The sequence below is a fragment of the Bos taurus genome, chromosome 23 (genome assembly GCF_002263795.3).
Source record: "Bos taurus isolate L1 Dominette 01449 registration number 42190680 breed Hereford chromosome 23, ARS-UCD2.0, whole genome shotgun sequence".
Lineage (NCBI taxonomy): Eukaryota > Metazoa > Chordata > Mammalia > Artiodactyla > Bovidae > Bos > Bos taurus.
The window spans coordinates 50,593,300-50,601,766 of NC_037350.1; positions in this window are offsets into that span (position 1 = coordinate 50,593,300).

Sequence of the window (8,467 nt, forward strand, 5' to 3'; positions counted from 1 at the left end):
TTAGTCCATGGACTATAGGAAATTAAGAGTTTAGTCTCTGGATCCACAGAGGCTTAATTTTTAAGGGACAGGTTGTGATAAGTTCAGAAGAAAAGGGGAAGTTTGGTGAGAGAATTAGTATGGGGAAGCTGAGAGTATGGAGAAGATGAAGGTGGCATAGAAGGGAAGGAGGAAGATGGTACTGGTGGTAGGCCCTGGGCAGGAGGAGCAGAAGGAGAAAGACAAGATGGTGCCAGGGGTTGAGTCTGATACAAAGAAGCCAAGGAAGAACTTGAGGTGTTGGGAACTATTTTGTCTTTCTTTTAATTGCCTGCCTCAGTTAAAATCTTATTTTGCAGAAAGGCAATTTTAGGCTCCTGATAATGTTTGGAAGTCTCAAAATAGAACTACTGTTGTGGAATTAAGTAAATTAAATTTGGGGACTTCAAAAATTCCCCATAATGGCCATTGGTATTCTAAATTGCCCTTGGTTGGGTCATTTTGTTTAGTTATAAATGCACATGAGGAAGGATCAAGCAATGTTAACCTAAAGATAGAAGAAAAAGAGAAATAATAAAAATTAGAGGTAAACCTAATGACATTGAAATAAAAAATCAGAGAAAATCAATGAAATAAAAAGTTGTCCTTTGAAAAGATCATTAATCAGTAAACCACCAACCAAGGGGGAAAAAAGAGAAATCACAAATTAATTTCAGAATTCAACAAGAGGTTATCACAACTGATTTTTTGTGTGTGAAAAGTGTAGTAGATCAGTTCAGTCGCTCAGTCGCGTCCAACTCTTTGTGACTCCATGGACCGCAGCACGCCAGGCTTCCCTGTCCATTGCCAACTCCTAAGCTTGCTCAAACTCATGTCCATCGAAAAGTGCAGTAAACAAAGACTAAAAAACCCTATGCCTGCAAACTTAATCACTCAGATGACATGGACCAATTTCTTGAAAAACAAAACTATTGAAACACAAAAATTTAAATAATCTGAGTAGGCATATATTAATTCTCCATAATCTCCAGAAAACAGAAGCAAAGAGATTACTTCTTATCATTTTAAGATGTCAGCATTACTCTAACACCAAAATCAGCTGAAGACATTACAAGAAAAAACTATATCTTTTAAACATAAATACAAAGTAACTCAAAAAATATTTGCAAATCTCAATCCAAAAATGTATACAAAAAATTATACATCATGATCAATTGGAATTTATTCCAGGCATGCATGGGTTATTCAAATTAGAAAATCAATTAAGTAATCTATCACATCCATAAGCTAAAGAAGAAAAATGATATATAATTGATGCAGGATAGCATTTGAGAAAATCCAACACCCAATCATGATAAAGTCTCAGCAAACTATGAATACAGAAGAACTTCCTTAACTTGACATGGACAGAGGAACCTGGTGGGCTGCAGTCCACAGGGTTGCAAAGAGTTGGACACAACTGAAGCAACTAAACACACACAAAATCTTTAGATAACATCATATTTAATTGTAAGAAACTAGATGCTTTTCCCCTAAGAACAAAAGCAGGGCAAATTTCCTCTCACCACTCCTAGTCAACATTGTACTGCAAGTCTTAGCAAGTGCAGTAGGACAAGAAAAAGAATGAACAACTGAAACTTAATATCATTTATATTAGCATCAAAGAATGAAATAGGTATAAATCTAAGAAAATACGGATAAAGTTTGAACATGGAAAATGACAAAATTCTGATGAATGAAATCAAAGATATAAATAAATGGAAAGATATTCCAAATTCATGGATTGGAAGAATAAATATTCTTAAAATGTCAGTTCTTCTAACTGATCTACAGATTTAATGTAGTACCAACAAAAGCCTAGGAAGTTATTCTGTTGAAATTGACTAATTCTATATGAAAACTATGTTATGAAAATGCAGAAAACCTCAGAGTAGCCAACACAATACTGTAGAAGGAGAATAAAGTTGGAAGACAGACATCACCGGACCTCAAAACTCCACAGAGGTACAAAGGTCAGGACAGTATTGTGCTGATGAAAGAAAACACATACATCACTGGAACAGAATAGAACACCCAGGAAAAGACCCACCCATTTATAGTCAACTAATCTTTGACAATGAAGCAAAGGTAATTCCATAGAGAAATGGTACTCTTTTCAACAAATGGTCTTGGAATAATTAGAATGATATTCCCCCCAAAATGTAGACACAGACCTTATTCCTTTCACAAAACTAAACAACCAGTCATACGTTTGAAATGCAAAACTACAAAACTTCTAGAGAAAACAGGAAATCTAGGTGACCCTGGGTTTGGCAATGAATTTTTAGGTATAATACCAAAAACATGACCTATGATAGAGAAATTGATAAATTAGACTTTCTTAAAATGAAAAACTTCTGCTCTGGAAACAGACTATTAAGAAAATGAAGAGGTTTTACATATTGTGAGAAAATATTTGCAAAGCATGTATCTGACAGAGGATTTCTATTCAAATATTCTTTAAAAACTCTTAAAACTCAACAGTACAAAATCAAACTACCATATTAAAAATGTACAAAATATCTGGAAAGCCCGCTGAGAAAATATGGACCTGGCAAAAAAATATGAAAAGGTGCTTAGTATCATTTGTCATAAAGGAATTAAAGCAGCAATGAGCTGTTTATTATAGCCATCACTATATGCCTTTTAGAATGGCTAAAATTAAAACCATAAAATGTAACAATACCAGTTACTGAAGAGGATATGGAAAATAAGTAACTTTTTCATCGCTGCTGGAAATGTAAAATGGTACAGCTCCTGTGGAAAAAGTTTGGCAGTTTCTTAAAAAGCTAAACACGGTCTTAGCATCAATTATATGCCTACTTGTTTACCCAAATGAATTGAAAAGTCTACACAAAAACCTGAACACATGTTTATAGCAGCTTTATTCATAATTTCCCAAAACTGGAAGCAACCAAGATGTCCTTTAATAGGTGAAGGATAAACTATGGTACATCCATGCAATGGATTATTCAGCAATAGGAAGAAATGAGCTATCAAGCCACAGAAACACATGGATGAAGCTTAAATGACTATTTCTCAGTAAAAGGCCAGTCTGAAAAGGCCACATACTGTTTGATTCCATTCTATGACATTTTGGAAAAGGCAAACTACACATGCAATAAGAAGATCAGTGGTTAAAAAAAAAAAAAATCAGTGGTTGCCAGAAGTGTGGGCATAGAAGGGGAGGAATGAACAGGTGAAGCACAGGGAATTTCAGTCGAGTGAAACTATTCTATATGACACTATCATGATGAGTACATAAGATCAGACATGTCAAAACCCACAGAACTTGACTACACCAAGAATGAACTTTATGCTCCTAATAATTTAAGAGGTCTGGAGATTAAAAAAAAAAATGTAGACTGTGACAAGAGAGCCTAACTATTACAAAAGTACAAAACGACCACACCAAGGAGAGCTGGGGGTGGGGAAGTGCTGATCTCGGTCTCTGTGGAAAGGAGAGGAGTCCCTAAGACTAAAGCAGAAGGAACTGCACACAGGACAGCGCTTCAGGGGATAAAGTCAGTTCCAACGGTGCACCAGTTCACACAGAACAGCCCTTCAGGGGACAAAGTTGGTTACCACGGTGCACTGGTTCACACAGGACAGCGCTTCAGTGGATAAAGTCAGTTCCCATGATGCACCAGTGCACACAGAACAGCGCTTCAAGGGACAAAGTTGGTTCCTATGGTGCACCAGTTCATATAGGACTGCACTTCAGAGGACACAGTTGGTTACCACGGTGCACCGGTTCACACAGGACAGCCCTTCGGTGGATAAAGTCAGTTCTCATGATGCACCAGTGCACACAGGACAGCGCTTCAGGGACAAAGTCAGTTCCCACGGTGTACCGGTTCACACAGGACAGCGCTTCAGGGGACAAAGTCGGTTCCTACTGTGTACCAGTTCACACAGGACAGCGCTTCAGGGAATAAAGTTGGTTTCCATGATGCACCGGTTCACACAGGACAGCCCTTCAGTGGATAAAGTTGGTTCCCATGGTGCATCAGTTCACACAGGACAGCTCTTCAGTGGATAAAGTCGGTTCCCATGGTGCACCGGTTCACACAGGTCAGTGCTTCAGTGGATAAAGTCAGTTCCCACTGTGAACCGATACACCAGACAGCGCTTCAGGGGACAAAGTCAGTTCCCATAGTGCACTGGTTCACACAGGACAGCCCTTCAGTGGATAAAGTCAGTTCCCATGGTCCACCAGTTCACACAGGACAGTACTTCAGGGGATAAAGTCAGTTCCCATGGTGCACCAGTTCACACAGGTCAGCACTTCAGTTGATAAAGTCAGTTCCCGCGGTGTACCAATTTCACAGTTCTGACGCCATTATACATGTTTGCTGGGTCTGAACAATTGAGCAGATGGATGGTGGATGGTGGAAGCCAGTTTTCTTGTCAGAGAATTTACAGATAAGAAAGGGGGGGAAGCTAGAATAATCCATATGGAAGGGACAGAGTAGACGATGGTAAGAACTTAATGTGGATACAGATGGCTGCACAGAGAAATACTTACAGATACAGACATACACATACGTTGGCTGCACACATACATTTCTTTACTCTGCCAGCTGAGGGAGCCTGAAAGAGCAACCAGCAGGCCCAGTGACCAGAACTTGTTTCCAAAATGGTTCTCAGTGGCCAAAGCTGGAAGACATTGAGCAAGATAACTTAAAAGTTGCGTCGGAGCTTCCCTGGTAGCTCAGTTGTAAAGAACCCAACTGCCAATGCAGGGACATGGGTTCCATCCCTGGTTGGGGAAGATTCCACATGCCAAGGAGCAACCCAGCCTGTGCTTCACAACTACTGAGTCTGGGCTTGGCAGCCTGGGAGCAGCAACTACTGAAGCCCACACTCCCTACGGTCTGTGCTCCACAACAAGAGGAGCCACCACAAGGAGAAGCCCGTGCACTGCAACAGAGAGTACCCCTGCTCTCTGCAGCCAGAGAAAAGCCCGCATGGCAATGAAAATCCAGCAGCCAAAAATAAGTAAATAAATAAAATTATTTTTTTAAAGTAGCATTGGATTATAACCTAAAGTAGAAAATAACATCCATGAATGCATACTGATACAAATAAATTACTAAATAAATAGGGAAGAAATAAATCTCCTATGCAGAAGAATTCCAAATAAATTATAAATGTATTTATAACTATATAAATCCAAATAAATTATTTACAAACTTACTGTATTTACATACATTAGCCCCCTAGGCTAGCCAAGGGGGAGCATGACTCCCACTCTTCAAGTGTGTCATCCACAAGGTGACTTCTTTCCAAAGCACACACCATGGAAAGGTGGCATACAGAATACAATGGCTTCAGCCAGCTGATCAGATCAGGTTCAATACCAGTCATCATAAATCCTATTGTGAGTATGTACCCTCGACATGATGAGATGAAAATGGCATTCTCCCTCTGATCTTCCTCAAACCATAACTCCAGCCTAGTGACGAAAAAGAAAAAAAAAAAAAAATCAGGCACATTTGATTAGAGGGACATCCAATATAGCTGACCAACATTCTTCAAAACCCTTAAGGTCATTGAAAGTGAGAATCTCAGCATTCTCACAAATAAAAGAAGCCTAAGAAGACATGACAACTAAATACAACATGGTATCATGAACGGAACCCTCGAACAGAAGAAGAGACATTAGATAAAAACCAAGATCATCTGGATAAACTATGGACTTTTAAAAATAATAAGGTATCACTGTTAGTTCATTAATTGTAACAAGCATGCCATATTAAAGTAAGATAATAAAGGCGAGAGTGCCAGGCTGCGATGGCGCAGGAGCTGCCGAGAGGACCTATCCCACGTGCAAGGTCAGGGGCAGTGCCCAAGAGGAGCTACCCCATGTCTGAGGTCAGGGGCAGTGCCCAAGAGGAGCTACCCCATGTCTGAGGTCAGGGGCGGTGCCCAAGAGGAGCTACCCCACGTCCAAGGTCAGGGGCAATGGCTGAGAAGAGCAACCCCACGTCCAAGGTCAGGGACAGCTGCTGAGAGGAGCAACTCCATGTCCAAGGAGTGCGGGCGCAGGAGGGCCGAGAGGACCTACTCCACATTCAAGGTCAGGAGGGGAGACTTGTCCTAGGTAGGGAGCAGTGGCTGCGCTTAGCTGAAGCAGCCATGAAGAGTTACCCCACGTCCAAGGTAAGAGAAACCCAAGTAAGACGGTAGGTGTTTTGAGGGCATCAGAGGGCAGACACACTGAAACCATAATCACAGAAAACTAGACAGTTTGATCAAACGGACACAGCCTTGTCTAACTCAATGAAACTAAGCCATGCCATGTGAGGCCACCCAAGACGGATGGGTCATGGTGGAGAGGTCTGACAGAATGTGGTCCACTGGAGAAGGGAATGGCAAACTATTTCAGTACCCTTGCCTTGAGAACCCCATGAACAGTATGAAAAGGCAAAATGATAGGATACTGAAAGAGGAACTCCCCAGGTCGGTAACTGCCCAATATGCTACTGGAGATCAGTGGAGAAATAACTCCAGAAAGAATGAAGGGATGGAGCCAAAGCAAAAACAATACCCAGTTGTGTATGTGACTGGTGATAGAAGCAAAGTCTGATGCTGTAAAGAGCAGTATTGCATAGGAACCTGGAATGTTAGGTCCATTAATCAAGGCAAATTGGAAGTGGTCAAACAGGAGATGGCAAGAGTGAACGTCGACATACTAGGAATCAGTGAACTAAAATGGACTGGAATGGGTGAATTTAATTCACATGACCATTATATCTACTACTGTGGGCAGGAATCCCTTAGAAGAAATGGAGTAGCCATCACTGTCAACAAAAGAGTCTGAAATGCAGTACTTGGTTGCAATCTCAAAAATGACAGAATGGTCTCTGTTCATTTCCAAGGCAAACCATTCAGTCTCACGGTAATCCAAGCCTATGCCCCAACCAGTAACACTGAAGAAGCTGAAGTTGAACGATTCTATGAAGACCTAGAAGACCTTTTAGAACTAACACCCAAAAAAGATGTCCTTTTCATTATAGGGGACTGGAATGCAAAGGTAGGAAGTCAAAAAACACCTGGAGTAATGGGCAAATTTGGCTTTGTAGTATGGAATGAAGCAGGGCAAAGGCTAATAGAGTTTTGCCAAGAGAACACACTGGTCATAGCAAACACCCTCTTCCAACAACACAAGAGAAGATTCTACACATGGACATCACCAGATGGTCAACACCGAAATCAGACTGATTATATTCTTTGCAGCCAACGATGGAGAAGTTTATGCAGTCAGCAAAAACAAGACCAGGAGCTGACTGTGGCTCAGATCATGAACTCCTTATTGCCAAATTCAGACTGAAATTGAAGAAAGTAGGGAAAACCACTAGACCATTCAGGTATGACCTAAATCAAACCCCTTATGATTATACAGTGGAAGTGAGAAATAGATTTAAGGGCCTAGATCTTAGATAGAGTGTTTGATGAACTATGGATGGAGGTTCATGACATTGTACAGGAGACAGGGATCAAGACCATCCCCATGGGAAAAAAATGCAAAACAGCAAAATGGCTGGCTGGAGAGGCCTTACAAATAGCCGTGAAAAGAAGAGAAGCAAAAAGCAAAGGAGAAAAGGAGCTATTCCCATTTGAATGCAGAGTTCCAAAGAATACCAAGGAGAGATAAGAAGCCTTCCTCAGTGATCAATGCAAAGAAATAGAGGAAAACAACAGAATGGGAAAGACTAGAGATCTCTTCAAGAAATTTACAGATACCAAGGGAACATTTCATGCTAGGATGGGCTCGATAAAGGACAGAAATGGTATGGACCTAACAGAAGCAGAAGATATTAAGAAGAGGTGGCAAGAATACACAGAAGAACTGTACAAAAAAGAGCTTCATGATCCAGATAATCACGATGGTGTGATCACTCACCTAGAGCCAGACATCCTGGAATGTGAAGTCAACTGGGCCTTAGAAAGCATCACTACGAACAAAGCTAGTGGAGGTGATGGAATTCCAATTGAGCTATTTCAAATCCTGAAAGATGATGCTGTGAAAGTGCTGCACTCAATATGCCAGCAAATTTGGAAGACTCAGCAGTGGCCACAGGACTGGAAAAGGCCAGTTTTTATTCCAATCCCAAAGAAAGGCAATGCCAATGAATGCTCAAACTACTGCACAATTGCATTCATCTCACACGCTAGTAAAGTAATGCTCAAAATTCTCCAAGCCAGGCTTCAGCAATACATGAACTGTGAACTTCCAGATGTTCAAGCTGGTTTTAGAAAAGGTAGAGGAACCAGAGATCAAACTGCCAACATCCGCTGGATCATCGAAAAAGCAGGAGAGTTCCAGAAAAACATCTATTTCTGCTTTATTGACTATGCTAAAGCCTTTGACTGTGTGGATCACAATAAACTCTGGAAAATTCTGAAAGAGATGGGAATACCAGACCACCTGACCTGCCTCTTG